General features: G+C 42.0%; 1 protein-coding gene across 5 annotated transcripts in view; it reads right to left on the reverse strand.

The window, feature by feature from the left end:
- Nucleotides 1-23,416, reverse strand: part of dlgap4b (discs, large (Drosophila) homolog-associated protein 4b) — a 142,484-nt gene that overhangs the window by 46,501 nt on the left and 72,567 nt on the right. For all 5 annotated transcript variants that reach the window (XM_029114325.2, XM_029114326.2, XM_029114324.2 and 2 more), the window contains one exon: nucleotides 10,057-10,105. The gene's annotated coding sequence lies outside the window, so the exon portion shown is untranslated. The remainder of the gene's footprint in view (nucleotides 1-10,056; nucleotides 10,106-23,416) is intronic.

Here is a 23,416-nt window from a genome sequence, read left to right on the forward strand (position 1 = left end):
TGCATTTTTTTTTTTTGTCACTAAATCTGTAGAGAAACTGTAATGCATGATGACGAAAATTTATCTTCACTGTTGAATTTGGCCAGTAGTGAAACAGCTTTGTTCACAACACTGACAAGGGTGTAGAAGCTAGGTCAGTTGGTTTACCTGCAATAACAACAACACTGGACACAAAAAATATAAAATGTGTCTCCCTCAATATCCAGCGGACCTCTACACCCCTGCACAGTAGCCATCAGGAAAAGGTTGTTTTACTGTTCTGGTTTTCATAGGTGGTAAACTCCCAAGGTTAAAAGCCTCGTAGAGTCTCTCAAATGAAAACTGTTGGATCTAATAAGACTTGTGAAAGCTTGGTTGGCATCGAAATCTCCTTTTTAGTTACTGAACTGTTTATTATTACCACAAGTCAAAGAAAGCGGTCCTCTTTATTAAACAAATTGTGTCTGGCCCAACAAGAGCAATAACTCAAAAATACTAGATGGGCACTTGCCTTTGGAAAGTATTCAGACGCCCTCACTTTCATCACATTTTGTTGTGTTATAGTGTTCATTTATAATACAATCCTGACCAGTCTCCAATCCCAGCCACTGACAAGCATCCCCATAGCTTGATACTCCCATCACCTTGCTTCACAGTAGGGGTGGTTTTAGCCAGGTGATGAGCAGTACTTAGGTTTCGCCAGACATAACACTTGGCATTCAGGCCAAACGGTTTGATTTTGGTCTTGAGGAATTCAAGACTATACGAACGGCTGAATTTCTTACAGTCTCATCAGATAATCTTTTCCCTCATGCTCTCAGAACTCTTCAAGTGGCATGGTATTTGCCTTATACTCCAGAGTGGCTTCCATCAGGGCACTGTACTATGGCCTGATGGATGGAGAGGTGGTACTGAGGTGGTTGTCCTCCTGAAACATTCTCCCATCTCTGCAGAGAAGCTCTGAAATCAGTGTGACCATTGGGCTTTGGGTCAACTCCGTGACCAAGGCCCTTCTTGCTTGTTTATTCAGTCTTTCCAGAAGGCCAGCTCTTTGTGGGTCCAATTCGTAATTGCCATTTCACAATTATGGAGCCCACTGTGCCCCCTGGAACGATGTAGGTATTTCTTTTATAACATTCCCCAGACAATTATATCTCGGAGGTCTACCGAGAGCTTGGACTAATTGGCTTTGTTTTTCCTCTGACATGCACTGTGAAATGTGGCACCTCAGACACGCGTGCGCCTTCCCAATTCATGTCCATACAATTGCAATCTGTCAAAAACTATGTTACACACAAGTCATTATCCAACAAGCTTTTTGTCAATTTTATGACTGTACATTATGGCCCTTATCATATAGCTCTATGATTCACGGCTGCTGGCAGAGCGGCAGCCAAGGACTGCATTAAACCCACTGTACAGCGGGCGGGTTTCTGAGAGCGAATCGCATGGTGCCGAAAATATTCGTCAACAATAGTCAACAAAGACGGGTCATTTTCTGTTCAGGAAAAGCCAAAACATGCAGATAAAGGGATCTTTAAAACACGAGCCGTACCAGTTCGTGCAGCATCCCTTTGACCTTAAAGGCCCACAAACCCTGTACAGAAGCAGCCATAAGTTAACACGCCTCAGACAGCACAGAATAAAATGGCACGGATCATTCTGGGTTCCTGCCTCCAGGCTCACACTGACCCGGATCAACTCAGAGAGCTCCAGTGGCGATCAGTGGATAAAAGAGTCATTCAGCTGAAGCTGAGATTGGCCCATAAAATCATCTGTGTTACAGGCCCCCCACTGTTTAAAAACTATTTCAATACTGCCAGGGATTCTCAGTCCAATTCCCACACCACCGGCGGTGATGGCACATATTCTGTGCCATGCCGATTTAAAGGCTGTACAGACCAGAGCGAAACTTTTATATACAGCAGCGGTAGACGGGAACACACTCGGCCGGTTGCTAGGTTAAACCCCACTGGTTAATGTTAAGCTGGCCTCAAGGCCATTTGGAAAACATAGTCAGCATTACAATATCTCTACTTGTAAATGTGTTTACATTGTGTAGGGACTGAGGCCCAGAGCGCTCATTACACTGGACATGCCTTGAAGCCTGGACCTACCAAACAGAAGGCCACAATGGAAATAAGTTGAGATTTTATGTCATAAATTGCCATGTGTATTTCTACAAAATTGCATTTGCTATTGATGTGAAGTCCCCCGGGAGACCAATCCCCTGTAACTGAAATCCAAGCGGGTTGCCAGATACGGACGAAGGTATGGACAACATGGGGATCTTCCACTGACCGGGGAGAGTAGTCTCCCCCCGGTGGCGAACGGGAAGCCACATCTGACCAGCATGGACGTGCACTTTGTCAGAACACATCTCAATCACGGAGCACCGAGCCCCCATCTGCTCCACTTTCAGACTTGCCCTAGAGGACAGGGGTGTGTGTGGGGGGAGGGGTGTGTGTTTGGGTGTGTGCGCGCGCATAAGACCAGGGTACTTACTTCGTAACTTCGTACAATAAGGAAAGATTGAGATGGAGGTAGAGAGAGACCTAGAGTGGGTACAGAGAATGAGAGTGAGGGAGGAGAGTAAAAAAAAAAAACAGAGGAGAGAGAGAAGGAGAATGACAAAGAAGATGAATGAGCTGAGAGTAGCAAACTACAGGTGCAGTGTTTGACAGCAGTGAAAATGAGAGGTAAAAGAAAGGCAAACGCTAAATGAGAAAATGTGTGTTGAAATGAGAGGGTTTGAGACAAAGGGATCGGCAGAGACGTGACAAAAGAGAAAGTGAGAGAGGGAAGTGGACAAATAGAAAATAAAAGAAGAAATCGATAACAAGTAAGAAAGACACTAAAGAAAAAAGATAATTGTAGTATCTCTCTGAGATAATGTGTCAGTGTGTATTTAACACAGTGTGTGTGTGTGTGTTTATGGCAGTAGTAACTTGGCTAACCTTGTCCTAATTACACAATGATGTATGCTGTCAGTACTGGGCTGTGGCCTATTTTAACAGCTATAAATTTACCATTCCTCTATTCTGATGGATGGCCCACTCATTTCAGCCAATCTCTGAAGACAACCACACAGAGAGAGAGAGAGAGAGAGAGAGAGAGAGAGAGAGAGAGAGAGAGAGAGAGAGAGAGAGATAGAGAGAGAGAGAGAGAGAGAGAGAGAGAGAGAGAGAGAGAGAGAGAGAGAGAGAGAGAGAGAGAGAGAGAGAGAGAGAGAGAGAGAGAGAGAGAGAGAGGAGAGGAGGAGAGAGAGAGAGAGAAGAGGAGAGAGAGAGAGAGGAGAGAGAGAGAGAGAGAGAGAGAGGAGAGAGAGAGAGAGAGAGAGAGAGGAGAGAGAGAGAGAAGAGAGAGAGAGAGAGAGAGAGAGAGAGAGAGAGAGAGGAGAGAGAGAGAGAGAGAGAGAGAGAGACAGACAGACAGAGAGAGATGGACAGAGAGAGAGCAAGCTTCATCAGCAATGGTGGGTATGAATGCACAACTTCCATGCCCAAAAAGTTCTTAATTTAAAAGTTAAGAGGCGAGGCCGATATGCACTGTGAATTATAATCTAATTTCAGCAGTTAGCATGGCTGTGCAAAGTGGATTATCTCCGATTTCATTTGTGTCTGTTAATGCAAGTCAAAGCCATTGACAGTAATTGAACAAATTATGCTTTTAAAGTACAACCCACTTTCCAAAAAAAGTTGGGACAATGTGTAAAATGGAAACAAAACTGAATGCCAAGATGTTCAAATCACGTAAACCCTATATTCAATAGAAAATAGTACAGAGACAACATATCAAATGTTGAAACTGAACATTTTTATTGTTTCTTGAAATATATTCCCACTTTGAATTTGATGCCAGCAACACATTTCAAAAGAGCTGGGACAGGGGCAACAAAAGACTGGAAAAGCTGTGTAATACAAAATCACTTAAAGGATTATTAGGAACACCATACTAATACTGTGTTTGACCCCCTTTCGCTTCAGAACTGCCTTAATTCTACTTGGCATTGATTCAAAAAGGTGCTGAAAGCATTCTTTAGAAATGCACATCCAGGGCACGAAGCTCCCGTTCCACCACATCCCAAAGATGCTCTATTGGGTTGAGATCTGGTGACTGTGGGGGGGCATTTCAGTACAGTGAACTCATTGTCATGTTCAAGAAACCAATTTGAAATGATTCGAGCTTTGTGACATGGTGCCTTATCTTGCTGGAAGTAGCCATCAGAGGATGGGTACATGGTGGTCATAAAGGGATGGACATGGTCAGAAACAATGCTCAGGTAGGCCGTGGCATTTAAACGATGCCCAATTGGCACTAAGGGGCCTAAAGTGTGCCAAGAAAACATCCCCCACACAATTACACCACCACCACCAGCCTGCACAGTGGTAACAAGGCATGATGGATCCATGTTCTCATTCTGACTCTACCATCTGAATGTCAACAGAAATCGAGACTCATCAGACCAGGCAACATTCTTCCAGTCTTCAACTGTCCAATTTTGGTGAGCTCGTGCAAATTGTAGCCTCTTTTTCCTATTTGTAGTGGAGATGAGTGGTACCCGGTGGGTTCTTCTGCTGTTGTAGCCCATCCGCCTCAAGGTTGTGCGTGTTGTGGCTTCACAAATGCTTTGCTGCATACCTCGGTTGTAACGAGTGGTTATTTCAGTCAAAGTTGCTCTTCTATCAGCTTTAATCAGTCGGCCCATTCTCCTCTGACCTCTAGCATCAACAAGGCATTTTCGCCCACAGGACTGCCGCATACTGGATGTTTTTCCCTTTTCACACCATTCTTTGTAAACCCTAGAAATGGTTGTGCGTGAAAATCCCAGTAACTGAGCAGATTGTGAAATACTCAGACCGGCCCGTCTGGCACCAACAACCATGCCACGCTCAAAATTGCTTAAATCACCTTTCTTTCCAATTCTGACATTCAGTTTGGAATTCAGGAGATTGTCTTGACCAGGAACACACCCGTAAATGCATTGAAGCAACTGCCATGTGATTGGTTGATTAGATAATTGCATTAATGAGAAATTGATCAGGTGTTCCTAATAATCCTTTAGGTGAGTGTATACAGGTTTTGGAGCAAAATATGCTACCATCCAGATTACGCAAGACAAATGCCAAACCACATTCTCCACATATTACAACAACATGGCTCTGCAGTAAAAGTGTCCGGGTGCTAAACTGGCCTGGCTGCATTCCAAACCTGTCACCCATTGAAAACGTTTGGCGCATTATGAAATGAAAAACACGACAAAGGAGACCCCATGCAAATTGTCGAGGAGCTGAAATACTATATCAAGCAAAAATTGGGAAAACATTTCACATTCAAAAATACAGCAATTGGTCTCCTCAGTTTGTCTCCATTAATGAAAAGGTTATAATATCACACCTTTAATACGGCCAGGTTCCTGCTGTCTCAACAGGTGAAAACTGTCAGCAATACCAGCACAGGAAACACCAAACAAACCCTAGTACACAAGGCCGATAAGAGAGAACCGTCTGCTCCAGTGTGGAGTTCAAATATAACAGATACGTCCATAGCTCTGGGAAGTAGGGGCGCTGCAGCCTCCCCTAACAGTCTCGGGCACCCCCTGACGAGATTCTGGAAATTCCCTTTCTGTTTTTGCCTGTCATCAGTGTGCACGCGTCGTCGGTTTCTTGGTTCGGCGAGATGCGCATCCCTTGGTCGGTGTTTTTTAATGCGCGTCATCAGCGTCCCTCGATCTGCAAGCACACCTAAGTAGATCTAATTGGTAACTGAGTTAAAGGTGATACAGATGATTTTCCTCCTAAAAAATATTCATAGGAATTTCAATTTATTTTCGTTGTATATCTGCAGTGTTGGTGGAATGATGGGGTTGCACAGTATGATTAAATGGCAATAATATTCGCCCATTGATTTCTCCCCCTGTTGAAAATGGGAATGCTGTTTTGATCTTCTTGCTGGGACAATAGCCAGGGCAGAAGTTGCCATTTCCTGGTCGCTAACAATCTTCACAGTGCAGTTTCCTTAAGTTGCTCTGGATATGAGCATCTGCTAAAATTACTAAAATGTGTTGAAAATATACATTAAACAGTATAGTGAATAACGGTACAAGGAACTTCCCCAAAGTGGTGAACACAACAGATGATGTGTACCATGTACGTTTTACACCTCTAGTTGTAAGCCACAGCAAAAGCTTGAGTGTTCAGCTTTAAATTGATTGCTCAGCCATCTGTGATAACCTGCAGATGCCAGGGCTGAGTTCCACTCTGAAAACATCATCCTTCACTCTCTACTTTTCACAACTTCCCCCTTGTGGAGAAGAAAGGGTGTAAGAGGACCACAATGAGAGTTTTCCCCTCATTTTTAACACTTTCAATAGACCTTTTAATTAAGGCTATCCTCCTGAAGTTTATTGCAGCAGTTTGGAGATGTTACCAGGTTATCCTATAATGTTGTCTTGTGCAACTACACTTTCAGCCTCATGATTATGTGTGTGCGGGCATGTGTATGTGTGCGGCCATGTGTATGTGTGTGTGTATGTGTGTGTATGTGCGCACACGTGTAGCACAGTGGGTGTTTATTAGGAAGGGGAGGATAAAACCGACACGGGCAGATATCCCAGAAAGCCTTGCGCATGGCGCACAGTGTAGAGCCAAGCGTTCTGGGCTACAGCTGGGTCCACTGTCTCTAGATCAACTAGGAAACCCTGATACAAACAGACATGCAGAGATGCAAAAACACACACACACACAAACACACACACAGAGCACAATGACCTCAGCAGAAGGCTAACACTCCCATTGTATTACAAAGCAATTTTACTCTGAGCTGTGACCACCCATCTGTGCATCTTATTCCATTAAGGCCCACGTTAAATCTATTCCTAAGCAGTACAATGAAAAGCCTATTATACTATTTACACATGGTCCAACAATCAACGTGATAATCACTAATCTCTGACAAACTGTATAATCTAACATTCTCATAAATAAAAAAGGCAACAGTAAACATTGGGAGAGTGGTCCTTGATACGTTTATGTTAACTAGACTCGTTTTCCTGAGCATGTGTGCCAAATGTCATTACACTTTCAAACTTATCAAGAGGCTTGGATGTTGCTTAAAGTTTTGAAAGTGTTTGCCAGTGTGTACCACACTTTATTACGGTCCCAATATCTCTGTCTGATTGATATGTATAAGTTCTAAACCATACACACCTGAGTGTTTATTGGTTAATAGCAGACCTTGTGGTGTCAGACGCAAATGTATTCCTTGTGAGGCGATAGACATTGAATCTGAAAAGTTAAGGACCATAACCTCCACCAGTTACAATGCCAGCATCTAGCCAGCCATTGACATCTTGAACTGAATGAACTTGAAATTCATTTAAGAATTCATAGCAAATCCAGCAGTGACCATTCCGATCCATTCACAGTCTGTCAGCCTGTTAACACATCAGCCGGATATGAGCCGCCTGTCACCAAGGTCAATGTCTACCATTTACACCAAACGACTGTACACCAAGGTTTAAAGTATACATATAGTAATGTGTGCTATATTATTGTATAGTCCAAATATGGATGCTATCTAGGATGCTAGGCTAAATTATGCTAGGATACAGAATGGATTATGGGATAGACTAGATGCTAGGCTATGCTAGGATACATAATGGATTATGGGATAGACTAGATGCTAGGCTATGCTAGGATACATAATGGATAATAGGATATACTAGATGCTAGGCTATGCTAGGATACAGAATGGATGTCTAGTAATGTTACCTAGTTAACGTTGTAGGCAAGCGTTGTAGGGCAGCTGAGGTGCAGTGGTTCATTTTTAGTTTTTTGTGATGAAGAGAGAAAAAAAAGAACATTATGAAGAAAAAGGCTGAAAAGTGAAGAAAGGGATGGAGGGAGGGGGTTTTAGAGCGATGGAGGGTGAAAGAAAAGTTCTGCTTTCTGATTCAGGGAAATTGCCAATCACTCTCCTCCCCTGGCTGCGACAGACAAATGCATCAATCACATTCCTCTCTTATAACTCCCCCTTCCTCCCTCCTCCTTTCTCTCCTCTCTTCCTCTCTCTCCCCCTTGCATCTGTCCATTCATCCACCCACCCATCCTTACTAGCTCAAGGGAAGTAATCAATGGATCAGTAATGACTGAAGAATGCATTTAAATGTTTTGGCAGACTGACAAAGTGTACAGACAAACTGTCTAATAGACAAATGGAAATAGAGACACTGGCTATCTTACCGACTGACTAGCTGATTGGCTGACTGACAAAATGGCTGACTGACCGCCCAATTGCTTGACTCACTGACTGTTTGAACGACTGACTGCCTGACTAACTAACTGACGAATGTATGGCTGACTGGTTGACATACCAACAAACTGGCAGACTTGGTAGACTGATCAACTGCCTAACTGACGGACTGTATGACAGGCTGACAAAATGACTAGCTGACCAACCGACTGGCTGACTGCCTGGCTGGCTGACCCTAATCGACTGGTGTAAGTGTGTGTATTTTTACGTATGTGTGTGTACATACTATGGTCAAAAAAAAACATTCATCAGGTCTCACAGAGACTTCTATGGACAGAAGCGGAGGGAGAGAAGCTTGACTCATTGTATTGTTGTGGGTGTCTGATAAGGATGGTACCAGAGTTGTGTACTGGGGGGGTGAAGGGAGATGGAGTGTTTGTGTAATTGTAACATCATCGTATAGGCTACTGTGAAAAGGGATGGCTAATAAGTATTTTTATAGAGGAGTATTATACGTTGTCAGACCTTGGTGTGATTCAGTACGCATAACACTATGCGTTTCTGGTATCTTTGGTTTTTGATTGGTCAGCATGCACAGTGGATCCCTTTTAGACAATTCTATTGGTTATTTCTTGTGCTCCTGTGAAACTCAACAGATTAAAGAGATAATTGTAGACATTTTGCAGACACTTATACACGGAAATCTGCAATAGCAGTTAGGTTTAAATGCCTTGCTCAAGGGAACATTTACAGATGTTCACCTTTTCACTGATAGTTAGAAACAAACTCAGCAGATGCTTTACGAATGCTTTACGAATAAGGACGCTGATCTTCTTATCTGAGGCAGGTTAACAGTCAGTAGGAACTTCTGAATACCCAGCTGCCCTACCCACATCAACACAAGAAGCCCTCCTGGAAGACAGGCCTGAAAGATTACTGAAGGTAATCCTGCTGTACATCCTTATTGCTGCCTTCTCTGTCCTGGTAATGAGGATGACCAAATCAAGGGGAAGACCGAAGCTACCTTCTCTGTCCTGGTACTGAGGATGACCAAATCAAAAGGAAACAGCAAAGCTGCCTTCAAAGTCCTGGTACTGAGGATGACCTTATCAAGGGGAAGACCAAAACTACCTTCTCTGTCCTGGTACTGAGGATGACCAAATCAAAAGGAAACAGCAAAGCTGCCTTCAAAGTCCTGGTACTGAGGATGACCTTATCAAGGGGAAGGCCGAAACTACCTTCTCTGTCCTGGTACTGAGGATGACCAAATCAAAAGGAAACAGCAAAGCTGCCTTCAAAGTCCTGGTACTGAGGATGACCTTATCAAGGAGAAGGCCGAAACTACCTTCTCTGTCCTGGTACTGAGGATGACCAAATCAAAAGGAAACAACAAAGCTGCCTTCAAAGTCCTGGTACTGAGGATGACCAAATCAAGGGGAAGACCAAAACTACCTTCTCTGTCCTGGTACTGAGGATGACCAAATCAAAAGGAAACAGCAAAGCTGCCTTCAAAGTCCTGGTACTGAGGATGACCTTATCAAGGGGAAGACCAAAACTACCTTCTCTGTCCTGGTACTGAGGATGACCAAATCAAAAGGAAACAGCAAAGCTGCCTTCAAAGTCCTTGTACTGAGGATGACCTTATCAAGGGAAAGACCCAAACTGCCTTCTCTGTCTTGGTACTGAGGATGACCAAATCAAAGTGAAACAGCAAAGCCATCAATCAACATTTAAACTGGAGATGCATTTGATCTGATATGCTTTTGTTCCTTTAATCTTCTATCCATGCATTCATTCATTCATTCATTCATTCAATGTACTTACATTTGTAGGTCATTCTTCAGTAGCCAAGGTTTTGATTGTAAGATGTCTCCTGTTAAATAAGAGAGTAAATAATGGAAATGAGCAAAAACACAGGTTGTAGCTGGGGCAAATCTGAGTCACACCCACTGGCACGCACGCACGCAGGCAGGCAGGCACGCACAAACACTTCTAAGCCATATCTAATCCTAGACCAATCCTTAGGAAACCTTCTGCCTAGGGCGAATCCATAAATCCAAAACAACAGTATGGCATATGTTTTCACCTTGTACGCCACTGTTCTGCACTCTCTTCATGGCCTGCTTTCATCTTCCTCTCGTCTCTACACCTGACAGTGTCGACGAGTGAACAAAGGCACCCACTCTCTACACACCATCCTGTCCTCATCCATATTAAAAGGTTTTCCGTGACACCTTCTGTGTTTGTGAAGGGAAAGTTCACATGTGGTCTTATTTTCACCTATCACAGTGATCAGCACAAACCGTATTTTTGTTGGATTGCGTTTGCCACAGAGAAAATGCATTGTCACATTTTGTAAAGTCAGGAGCATGCCATTTACTACAATCCATTTTGATACTGTGTCAAAAGGATGTTAGGAAACGCGCCAAAACATTTCAAACCAACACCTGTCTCATCAGCTCCTCCCATCTCATTCAGCTTGTTGTCTCTGAACTAACACCAGACCCCTCCCCACGTGCTTCCATATATGGACATTTTCCAACACCAGGCCCTCCCTATGTGCTTCCATATATGGAAATTTTCCAACCCCAGACCCTCATCACATGCTTCCATATATGGACATTTGCATGTTTTTGTTGCTGTTATGAACAGCTTCATTTGGTTAGTTGGAGTTGGGCAGGCGTATAGGAGCAATTATCAACATACTTTAGATACATTGGCCCTCATTTATCATTCTTGCGTAGAAACGGGCGTATATGTTGGCGTAAGATTTTGCTTACACTCCTCTCACCGCCTGATTTATGAAGCTGTGCTTACCTTTAAAATCCAGGTGTACGCAATACCTGCCCTTGATAAATGCCGCGGCTGAAAACGATTGTCATTAGAATAACACGCCCCTATATATTCAAGTCTCTGCTTCCCCCACGCCCTCATTTTACGCCATGGACACACGGAAGACGGCAAAAAAGAGAAACTTCTCTGACGTGGAGATTGAGACGATCACCAGGGAGGTAGAAAGAAATAAAATTGTTTCATTTTGCAGTTTAAAAAGCGGAATAAAAGATGATGATGTGATGTGGAGTACCATTCATTCACATTAATAATTGCATGACAATTTGTAATATTCGTCTTATTATTTCATGATATTTATTATTAATGACGTTTATTGTTATTTAGAAGAAGAATGTCGTTATTATTATTATTTCTATTATTATTTAAAAGAAGAAGAATGTCATTTTTATTATTTTGTCAGTCTGAATTATATTTTGGTCATTAAAAGCCTTTTATTACTGAACCCAGTCCGTGCGCAACTGCCGGGCCTAACCCTGAAACGTCATGTAAAGCGCACAGGCTCGCATCTGAAGGAATACATATAAATCAAATGCTTTGGTAAAGTCACACAAATTAAACCTTGAAGTCCATTTTGCACAAAAATAAACACTGAAGTTTGTAATTATGTTAAAAAAATTTTTACAGTGGGTCATAATATATCATATCTTTTAGTTTGTCACTGCGTTAGGATTTTTTTTTCTGTGCATTTCCGCACTAACTCAGAACGTGCGTACACCACCTCCTGAGCTGGCGTAGGATTTGAGAGTGCCGTACGCCAACGTCCATATTGATAAATCTCAAAGTCACCGTGGTTTTGGGTGTACGCCAGGTGTATGCTGGAAATTTGGTGTACGCACTTTTGATAAATGAGGGCCATTGTGGTGAATGGGAAAAAAATTACTTGGCAAAACACAACAACCAATTCATCTGTAACAAATAAAAATATCTTTAAAAATCGTTCTCGGGGATCAATTACGAGCAGAAAAATTATTGAATTGAGACCACATGCAAAAATACACCCCCGTACGAAACGCCACATTGATGAAACTGAGCCAACAGAATTTTGGCACACTTTTGTTTTAGTTATGCCGTTTAGGGGGTTAATATGCAGTTTCACCATTGGCTTGACATTTTAATTTAACCATATGATTAAGAATCTTCACTGTGGATCCGATACATGAAAAGCATACACAAGTTGCTGATTCAAAATGGTTTAAGATACAGAATAACAAACTGCAACCCTAGATTGGCTCAGAGTCCATCAGATCATCCCAAGTCCCCCTGTGTGTAAATGTCACGAATGACAACAGCAGGGCATCACACCTGGGTTGAATCGGCTTGAGGTGAGTTTTCTTATGCATTACGCAACAATGGGGGAGCGCGTGTTCATGCACTAGTGCTTTAATGTGCGTGTTTGTATGCTTGCATTCTTACTACTCTGACCACCATGCACTGCCCAATGACAGAGAACTGACGAGCGGGTCATACAGTCATGTCCGTCCTCCGTGTACAGGAAAGAGAGAAAAACAATCCTTCTGGGTCAAGGGAATCAAGACTGGTTTGAATGTGCGTTCTTCAAAACAGAGTTGGCTGTTTCATTGCATCCCATCAGACAACACATAGGACTTCTTTCTTGTCTTCTAGTCTTCTTTCATTCTCCAGCAGTCAGTTGACATTGCGTCGACTTGAGCTTATTGATGAAGTCGGGAAAGTCATGCAGGTGTTTTTGCGGTCAGGGGGTTGGGACAACCATATTACAGTTGATAACAGTTGGGCTGAGGAGAAACATTCTGCCTGATTCTGCACCCTGGTCTCATTGGAATACGTAGTAAATTTTACACGAATCCATGTCACCCAATTTTGTATGATATGTCATGTTAGGTTACATTACAGCGCTACCAAAATGTATAATACATTACGAATTGGCTGAAATTTTACATTTGTTACGAACTCTAGACAAACATCAAATGTGACGAATGCTACTAAAACGTATCATACATTATGAATGATGCATATCATATATTACAAACCAGCAATCCTACCCACTGTCATACCCACTGTTCCATACAGGGATAACAGACTTTAACAGGAAGCTTCCATTTGGAGCAGTGGGTAGTGCACCAGTCTCTGCAGCTAAAGGACACGGCTTTGAAACACAGCCTGCCGATTGCTATAATTTTTTTCATGATTATTATTATGTTACTTCACGTAATATATCTTATGAATTTGGCTGTCGGAGACTTACGTAAAATAGAAAATGTATTCCAGTGAGAGTAGGTTGGATTCTGGTGCCAACTCGTCTCCAGAATCTGTCGCCCGTGGTAATGTTTGCATTAAAGTGCGTCCCTGCGTAATCCAGGCTGAGGCACCAGACAACAACTGGGAATGCTTTCCTGATAAACTAATCAGAAAAGCATACTGAATCGACACAGGCATTGTCGATTTCACAAACTCAGCTCAGAGGTTGGCATTGTCGCACACTAGTTAGCCAGGCTAACCAGGTGAGAAAATTTGCTTTACATTTGAAACACGACCTAACAAACTTTCCAACCATGCCCACAGGAATCTTCAATTCACCAAGTGGACGGTTGAATTGCTTCTATGTTGGCACTATCAATTTCCACTTCCATTACAGAAACATGAAGATCAAAAGTTGAGTTGATGGACAAGTCGTAATTCAAGATTTGATTGTATAAGGTTTTCAGTTAACCCATTACTGTTGGACCAAGTGACCGACTGAAAGAGAACTTTATCCAATCCTAACCATGTGAAAGTTGTGAAATGGTCCTGACCCTAACCCTTTATAAGTTAACCCCTAGCCCTTTATAAGTTAACCCTAGCCCTTTATAAGTTAACCCTATCCCTAAATAAGTTAACCCTAGCCCTTTATAACTTAACCCTAACCCTAAAAAACTTAACCCCTAACCCTAAATAAGTTAACCCTAAATAAGTTAACCCTAGCCTTTCATAACTTAACCCTAACCCTTTATGCTTAACTTCTACGGTACAATAGAGATTTCATTTTGTTATTCTTATGTTTTTCTTTGATCTTTCCGATACACACACACACACAGACAGCAACTCTGAGCCAGCTGTAACCGTGTAGTTGAACAATTGCCCTTCCACACACCAGAGCTGCCTTTGCTAGGACCCACTGAGTCCAATGTGTCCAGAGTCTCAGAACCACCAGCGGGACCTAGGGGGGTGGTCACACTGGGAACTTCCCCCACCCGAAATCCTATTGGCCCCTTGAGTGCCCCTCCTGTCACTCCAAAATATGTATCTACGGTTTCAAATATACATTTGCTTCACAATCCGTAATGTGCTCCAATGTCCAGATATCCCCAAAATAAGAAACCAGAAAGTGCCAAATTTTCATTTACACCACACCAATGGCATACCAGAACAATGGTAGAGGATGGGTTATAAACAGAACACACCAGTATCTGTTGTCTCAGGGCTATTAATAGCACCCTGCTCCAAGCATTGTTGGTCATGGTGTGCAGGTCCCGGTGTGCAGGTCCCAGTGTGCAGGTCACCAGACTACAAACGTTGTAACATCGAATCAGAGATCATGGAGTCACTATTCCCTTCCCAATGTTCCTCCAACTCCCACTGCATCCAAGTCAGGGCGCTGACTCATAATGGGCACTTTAGAGATCATAGAAACCCTGACCACCACTGTAATGCGATGTATGCACGGAATGATTGCCGAATTCGTGAGCAAACCATTCATCTGTGCCCAATTCCACAGTTGTTATGGACAGTTCAGTGTTTTAGCAGCAAACATTCACGTCTTAGACATTAACTATTTGAATAGTAACTGGACGTACTTCGTTACAGATGCCTTCCAGTGATTGTGAGGTGTGTGTTTAATTCTGTTATGTCTAATCAAGCATATATTCTATGGGGCCTCATTTTGGGGAAACAAGTGGATTTCTGAATTTTGAAGGTGTCTTTGTCTTTACTCACTCATCTGCATGTTCTTCTGTTCTTATGTGTACCTGAGTTCTACCCTAAACCTAACCTGACCCGTAACCTTTATAACTTTACCTTCATACCTAAACTTATCCAAGCCCTACCCCCTAACTGGTAACGCCTAGGCTACACCTAAAAGTTGACCTAATTACCCCAATACTCCAAACACCATGCCCAGCTGTTGGTTTTCCCTAAACCCATACGCCAGACATTTTCCACAGGGAACAGTGGTATAAATGTACTGAACTCAGTTTACTTTTATAATTCCTCAGGTCTTTTCCTGTAGGATGCTACAGAAAAGTGATCAGTCCTGTTTGAGTTGGTCTTTTTTTATTTCAGAAACATTTCCATTTGAGCAGACTAGTGTTATAAGTCTGGTAAACTTGGCCAAATGTCCGGGGTTCTATGTAAAATTGAATTTGGGGCCCCCTCCTCAGGGGCTCACTAAGCAGTCGGGGGCTCCAAATAGAATAGATTTGCAGCAAAACTGTTGTCCAATATCATATTTTATATGAGAACCCCATTTAAGAGAACCCTTAATTCATATACTTAATACTGGACAAATACTCAGGACTAAGACTGAATAATTCACTTCAAACACACCTTAAAAACAGAGGGTTTAAAAGCCCTATGTTTCACCAAACATTTGACACTGGACCCTTTCTAACAGGTTATTTTAACAAACCCTTCCACCAAGCTCCAACCATACAGTAGGACAGGGTAGCTTAGTTGCCAAGGGTGTTGAGCCAGTAAACGAAAGGGCGCTGGCTCTAATCCGACAAGGGACAAAGCCCTGCCATTCTCCTCTTCCAGAGCAAGAGAATTAACCCTAATTCCTCCTGGGTCATTGTAAATGAGAATGTGCTCTTAGTTAACTTGCCTGGTATAACAATGTCTCAGTCTAAGTATCATAAGTTTATCCCAAGACTCAAATCTCAATTTTCCCAGGGTTCCTAGCAGACGAGTCAGTTAGGAGAGCTAACTGGGCTAAGAACAAACAAACAGCCTAGCAGCACAAATTGTATGGCTGGAGAGATTGGCTTGTTTTAACTGACTTAAACTAAGTTTATAAACAGCCAGTCCTAAATTTAAATTGTATCTTCTGGCTATAAATTCGTTTTCAGAATTTGACCGGCTTTCATTTACAATAGCTAGCAAGTGTAAAAGCACCCCTTGATCAAAATATTGATTTAAATGTTAAAAGAAGTGCAGTTTTGGGTATTTTTATTACAATTTCCATCTCCACATCATGTTCACATTCATCTTTTTTTCCCCCCATTTTCTATTTTTATTTAGGCCTATATCCTATTCTGCATGAGAACAGAAAATGATCAGAACAAACAGTTAAACCATCACAGCCCCGTATATCTATTCAGAGCACTTAACTTATACAATAACGATAATTTTGACCATAATAAAATAATTTCTATTAGGCAGCATTACAATTCAATCCAAAAGAGAAAATATGTTCACGGCACAGAAGGCAATAACAGGATTTAAAAAGAATCGACATGAACACTGGGTCCAAATGGATTAAATCAGATTATGATGGTTAATGATGATGGTTCCCAGTTACGTCACTTCTCATTCATCTACTATGCGCATCCTTAACACTTGCAAATATAAATGTTGAGCCCATTTAAAAATGGGATGAAAAGCCATCCATTTGAGCTGCAGGAGAATAAGAAAGTCCATTGGGTTTTAGACGCGACACATTAGTGTCAACTAAGAGCACTTGAATGGGAGGGAAGCCGACAAATGAATGGCAGTTCACGCAGTTTGCTAGTATCAGCAGAGGGGGGCTTCTTTAAGACTGGAGCATATGGATGTGAAGACACACACAGGCACAAGAAAACATACATGTGCACATACACACAGGTTTGTAGAAATGCACAGAATGCAGCCAGGCTTAAAGAAACACACACACTGGTGTTGTGGAGCGGAAATGAAGATTAAGAACAGAACGCTGTGCTTGGGGACAATGAGACATCTGAGTGAAGGGTGTTTTTATTAGTCTCTTAATTTAGGAAATGCATGATGAATGTCACTGTTTCTGGGGGTGCACTTGCCTTCCAATGAGTGTGTGGTGGGAACCTGAGGGTAAATTACTCAGCGACGATAGCTGCGTGTATTTGGGATTTTCCAGTAATTCCAACTGAGCAATGATAATTGAGTGCTGATGATACTTTTATGCTGTGCCTGAAACATATTGTTGAGGAGAACTGCGTAACTGAGGAAACACACTACCATTTTAGTACTTTTTCTGAAGGACCTTCAAGACGACTGGATCATTTTCAGACAAAGGGGCAATGTGTAATATTTTTACTGTACTCCTAACATAAAAATAAACAAAAAAAGACCGGTAGAATTTGCAGTAAATATTTTAGGTTACTGTTTCAAATAATATTTTTCTTCAAAATGAATCTGAGTGACTGACATATTCCCCATTTAAACGTCCTTGTCGGTCTGTCTATCAGTTTGCAATGACTAGTAATCTTCCTATTCTCACTTTAGAGACTCACAGTACGATCCTTCCAATCCTAAACCACCTAGGACTGGCTAGTCCTATACTGGCCTCATTCGGCATGGGAAGACAAGGAATAGACAAATCATGTAATTGTTCAGAGGCAGGATTCTACACAGTGTCCCTTTAAAGGACCAATGTTTGTTTAATCATTTTTATATTTCAAGCTTTTTGACAGGAAGGTGGCAAATATGGAGGAGAGGGTCTGGATTCAAAACCATTCTGCAGCCACACATGTAAAACGGAGGCAGCGATGTAGACTGTTGAACAAACCTAGGCCACAGAGCTAAGGACACTGATGTTTCTTCATTACCCTAGACATTAGCTCTTTGGAAATATCAGTCGAAAACAATCCTGTTGAATGAGGATCCTGTTGAACACATGAACGCAAACAGCTTTCCAATCCTACAATCCCAAATTCCTACCATTACACAGAGCATTCCACAAACACCTACGTTGATTAACATTGGTTATTTGTGTGTCAGTAGCATGGCCTTTCAAATTCTATGAGTCTTTCTTCTATTTCGGGATGGATTTATCTTGACAGACAAGTCTTCCCCTAACAAATTGTCACACAATTTAATGAAAAGGACTGTTGACACTACATGGAATAGTGAAGGTTAACTCGCTGAGTCTTCCCAAAGTGAAAAGTAATTCAGTTAGATTGAAAAGAGGTACACAAATTACATACGTTTTTAGGTGAAAGAAAGTGTACTATATTTTGCAAATGAATAAAACATTTGAAACAAAGATGTTTTGATTGCCTATATACTGTATCTTCACACATACAAAGTGTATACTGTATGTATCCCTATTAAATAAGTAAATAATAATAATAAGTAATAAGTAAAAATTGGGGGCCAAAAGCCACCAGGCATATCACACTACATATAAAACAATGCATTCATAATGAATATTGAAAATTATAGGCTAAACATTTAAAAATGTGGCTGTTGATTTTGGCCCAAAAAAAATAAATAGGAAAATAGTATACTCCCAAGGCATATGAAAGTCCAAGGGTTAATTTTAAAGTCACTGATGGGTGTGTGTGTCCATCCCTCAATCCCTATGTTAAGCATTATGGAACATCTATTAAATAGCATTTGTGTTTCTGTATCCATGTGCGTGTGTGTGTGTGTGTGTGTGTGTGTGAAGCATTTACAAATGCTTCAAACTCACATAATAAATTAAATCTGCTAATTCTTAAACCTAAACCTCCCCCTCATCTGCAGAAATCATGCAAACCTGTGCACACACCACCCACAACATGTGAAGATAATGATCCTGTGCAGTCTGCGCCAAAGCGTCCATCTTTTCCCCCGAAACACTGACAACTGACACACATTATTTCTACCATCCGGCCCTCCGATGCCAACTACTGTGGTGATCCGCCAGGCCCACGGTCACATGATCAAAGCGACATCATTAAGGACCTCTGTCTACTGCATTATGCAGAAGCCCGCGAGTTGTCGTCTGCACCACTGTATCAGGTGACACACACGTCTGTTGCCGTTGGCAGCAGACAACACCCATGGGCTGGGAAAGATTCTTGACCAGGGCCCAGTTGGGCTCAGTCTATTGCGCCATTCAAGCAACACACTTGATTCCATCCACACGATCGCGGTTCTCAATTAACCGCCCGCCAACCCAAAACCCACCCACCCACCACCCCCTCGAGCGGCCAGTGTGCATGCAAGGGGAAGGCTCAATGACAGCTCGCCAAAGATCGAGCGATTTGCGAAGCGGGGTGGGCACCCAGTGTGCATGTAGGGTGCGGCTGAAGTCAACCAGTGAATGCCGTTTTCAACCTGACCGTCTTGACTGTTGGCCACAGCGGCTGCCGTTGAACTCACTGTGGTCTCTACAATACTGAGCAGTACTCGGAATGTCTTACAGCATAAACACAATTATACACGACGATACAGGACAATGCATGACGATACAGGACCATGCAAGACGATACGCGACGATACACGGTGATACAGGACCATGCAAGATGATGCAAGATGATACAGGACCATGCAAGATAATGCAAGACGATACACAATGATACACGATGATACAGGACCATGCAAGACGATACAAGACAATAAAAGTCAATACAAGATGATGCACTGTTGTTCACGAAAACCTCAGTAGTTTTAGCTGAATACTCGCTTACAAAGGTCTTCAAATAAAAAATAAAAACATCCCTGAAGGCATTAATAAACCGGCAGTGAAAAGACAGCACTACAGAATATACAACACTGGGTGGCCATTTGTAGAGAGAGATTAAACTGACACATCAGATGCGCCATCTTTTTCATAATTTATGTTTTTTGTAGTCCTGGGCAAAGATGGTGGAACATACACATGCAAGCGGGTAGTTTATTCTGTTGTTTACATCAGCAGTACACAATACATTGACATATAACATCAAACTCAGGTCTCCTTCACATCTCAAGACTGTTTTCGTCAACTGAGCCAAAGCCTAGACTTCAGAAAGCATCACATCTCAAATAAATCCTTCATGCTTTACAACTGAAAGTGCTGACAGCAGCAGATTTCTTCAACCTGAGACAGGCTAAAAAGTAAAAAAAGCCTCTGTAGTCTGTAGAATATGTATGCTAATTTATACAGTATGGAAGATTTGAGGGCTCACTGCTAAACATGTTCTCTACAGTGAGAGACACCAGATGGCAAATGTGAACAGGAAGAGAGATGCTCCAGACCAAATTCTGAACCAGTTCTTCTCTACTTCCTTTCGTTTTTAGGACAGCGTGTCCTGGACCCACTGCCCGAAATAGATTTGTTCGAGGCAACAAATAGCACTTTCACAGCTTTTGCAGAGACACATCTAGTCAAAATAAGAATAGAATGAAAGCTCAGTATTTTGAGAAATTAAACAGGATAGTGTGTGCCGGCTAAGGATTGGTGACTAGATGAATTGAGTAGTCATATAAAGGAAGATGTTTATTTTTGCTAGCAAAGCTTAAAATCCAAGTTAAATGCAGTTCAAAAACAAAAGCCAAAGCACCTTTAGAGGTGTGCGGTTCTTTAATATTGGGTGTGAGTGCAAGTGGTAGGAGACTATGATTGATGTACATTGTGTAGGCATGGGACGCGTTGTCATTGTATATCTTTCTTTTTTGATTACCGTCACTTTAAGACAGGTGGTGATTGAACAGCTTTGTGTTCTGCTGTAATGAAGTGGGTGTCCCGGGTTTTGGACGGCGGAGCAACACAGTTTTCTTACTGTAGTTGCATTGGTTATACACTCACCTAAAGGATTATTAGGAACATCTGTTCAATTTCTCATTAATGCAATTATCTAATTAACCAATCACATGGCAGTTGCTTCAATGCATTTAGGGGTGTGGTCCTGGTCAAGACAATCTCCTGAACTCCAAACTGAATGTCAGAATGGGAAAGAAAGGTGATTTAAGCAATTTTGAGCGTGGCATGGTTGTTGGTGCCAGACGAGCCGGTCTGAGTATTTCACAATCTGCTCAGTTACTGGGATTTTCACGCACAACCATTTCTAGGGTTTACAAAGAATGGTGTGAAAAGGGAAAAACATCCAGTATGCGGCAGTCCTGTGGGCGAAAATGCCTTGTTGATGCTAGATGTCAGAGGAGAATGGGCCGACTGATTTAAGCTGATAGAAGAGCAACTTTGACTGAAATAACCGAGGTATGCAGCGAAACATTTGTGAAGCCACAACACGCACAACCTTGAGGCGGATGGGCTACAACAGCAGAAGAACCCACCGGGTACCACTCATCTCCACTACAAATAGGAAAAAGAGGTTACAATTTGCACGAGCTCACCAAAATTGGACAGTTGAAGACTGGAAGAATGTTGCCTGGTCTGATGAGTCTCGATTTCTGTTGAGACATTCAGATGGTAGAGTCAGAATTTGGCATAAACAGAATGAGAACATGGATCCATCATGCCTTGTTACCACTGTGCAGGCTGGTGGTGGTGGTGTAATGGTGTGGGGGATGTTTTCTTGGCACACTTTAGGCCCCTTAGTGCCAATTGGGCATTGTTTAAATGCCACGGCCTACCTGAGCATTGTTTCTGACCATGTCCATCCCTTTATGACCACCATGTACCCATCCTCTGATGGCTACTTCCAGCAGGATAATGCACCAATTTCAAAGCTCGAATCATTTCAAATTGGTTTCTTGAACATGACAATGAGTTCACTGTACTGAAATGGCCCCCACAGTCACCAGATCTCAACCCAATAGAGCATCTTTGGGATGTGGTGGAATGGGAGCTTCGTGCCCTGGATGTGTATCCCACAAATCTCCATCAACTGCAAGATGCTATCCTATCAATATGGCCCAACATATCTAAAGAATTCTTGTTGATTGTTGAATCAATTCCACATAGAATTAAGGCAGTTCTGAAGCGAAAGGGGGTCAAACACAGTATTTGTATGGTGTTCCTAATAATCCTTTAGGTGAGTGTAAATCTTCTTACTTTGTCTAAGAAGATTTCTTTAACTCTGTTAAATGTGAAGCTAACGGAATGAATACAAAGCATTCTATTATTCGTAACTACATGGAGTCCAGTGGAAGTCTTTTCTTTATATTAGCATCCACACAAGTCAAGAAGCTGTTGCCACCACGCTACCACCAAAGCCGAAGGCACCGTCCGCTCCGGAATTCACTATTTAATGGAAGACTGATACCCTCTATAAAGAAATATGCTAAAGTCTAAATGTTTTTAATGGTGTAAGTCTTGACTGGAAAAACATTATTGAATAGCTTAATATAAATATAACTTAAATATACATTTACCTCTTCAATTAAATAAATGAACATTATCATATATAGAATGATATCGAATGTTTGAATTCTCATTCAAAAGGATTTTATAATTTCTTCATTTTCATAATATTTTTTTTTGGAAATCCCACCAAAAAAAATCCCATAGCTTGCTATAAGTGTCTGCATTGATTAAATGTTGGCCAAAAGACGAAAGAAATGTCAACACTCAAACATCGCCCCTTTTTCTCTCTTCTATTTTTCTTTAGTAAGCTGCTTTAATAATTGAAATAGTTTTTTTATCTGATGTTCTAATATTTCCTTTGGGCCCCTGTCAGTCACAGGCCCTTAAAATCGTCCTAACTTTGACCCCCCCCCCCCCCCCCCCTCCCCAATATGGCGCCCCTGCTTGCGATTCATCCTGATGCTGTTAGATCAGCTTAGATGGGTTATCATAAGGTTCAAGGGTTCCGATACTCAGGAGACCAATCCAACCCTGAGAGATCTAACAGAGTTGTGTGTCTTTGTGTCTGTGTGCCTTTCCGAGGTCAGAATTGCTGTGTGCGTGCGCGTGCACGCACGCTCGCTATGCGTCGAGTGAGTCAATATTCTGGCGGATGATTCCTCATTATATTTATTTTGATTTGACAGAGAAAAATACGAGGCATTGACGACTTAGTCATTATGACAGGACGTAGCTACAGGGTCAGATGTGACACACAGACTCTAAACTAACCCAGTCCCACTAAAATGGAGTGTAAAGCTGTGGTTTTATTATAATTTATTTTCCCTTTTGCCATTTAGCAGATGCTTTTATCCAGACCGACATACGGGACCAATCGGGATTAAGTGCCTTGCTCAAGAACAAATCAACACGTCCGCTCAGTTGCTAGTTCTTTGCCTTAATCACTAGGCTTTCTGCTGCTGTTGGCCCAGGGAGGCGCTAACTGAAATACAAACCAACCATGGACGCAGCATGATAACCGGCTATTGACAGGAAATGACTGGAGCTGAACATGTCAGGCATGTAGACCGGCACATGTGCACAAAAACAAGTGCAAACATGACTAAGTCACAGTTAACAGAAGAACAT

The sequence above is a fragment of the Esox lucius genome, chromosome 17 (genome assembly GCF_011004845.1).
Source record: "Esox lucius isolate fEsoLuc1 chromosome 17, fEsoLuc1.pri, whole genome shotgun sequence".
Lineage (NCBI taxonomy): Eukaryota > Metazoa > Chordata > Actinopteri > Esociformes > Esocidae > Esox > Esox lucius.